This window comes from Papilio xuthus, unplaced genomic scaffold (genome assembly GCF_000836235.2).
Source record: "Papilio xuthus unplaced genomic scaffold, Pxut_1.1 DF826115.1, whole genome shotgun sequence".
NCBI classification, from domain to species: Eukaryota; Metazoa; Arthropoda; class Insecta; order Lepidoptera; family Papilionidae; genus Papilio; species Papilio xuthus.
In genome coordinates this window covers 984,671-984,967 of record NW_013532534.1, presented here as the reverse complement: position 1 = coordinate 984,967, position 297 = coordinate 984,671, and positions in this window count along the sequence as shown.

The window sequence follows — 297 nt, the reverse complement described above, 5'->3', positions numbered from 1 at the left end:
AGTATTCCAATATAAAGGGTGGTTAAAAATGCAGACCTTATAGAGTAGCCTAATCAAAAGACATATAAGTTTATAAATGCTATTGTATTATTATTATAGTTAATATATTTTTATTATAACGAACAAGATTTCAATGGGTACTTTAATTGTAAGTAGTTCGCAAGTTGTTAAACTTTATGAAGCATCCTCATACTATCAATGAATAGTGCCAGGTCTTGAATGAATTCACGGCGAGCAATCTTATAAGAATGTTGTAATATCCACGTCTCATTACACGTAACTTTGAAGAATTATGAC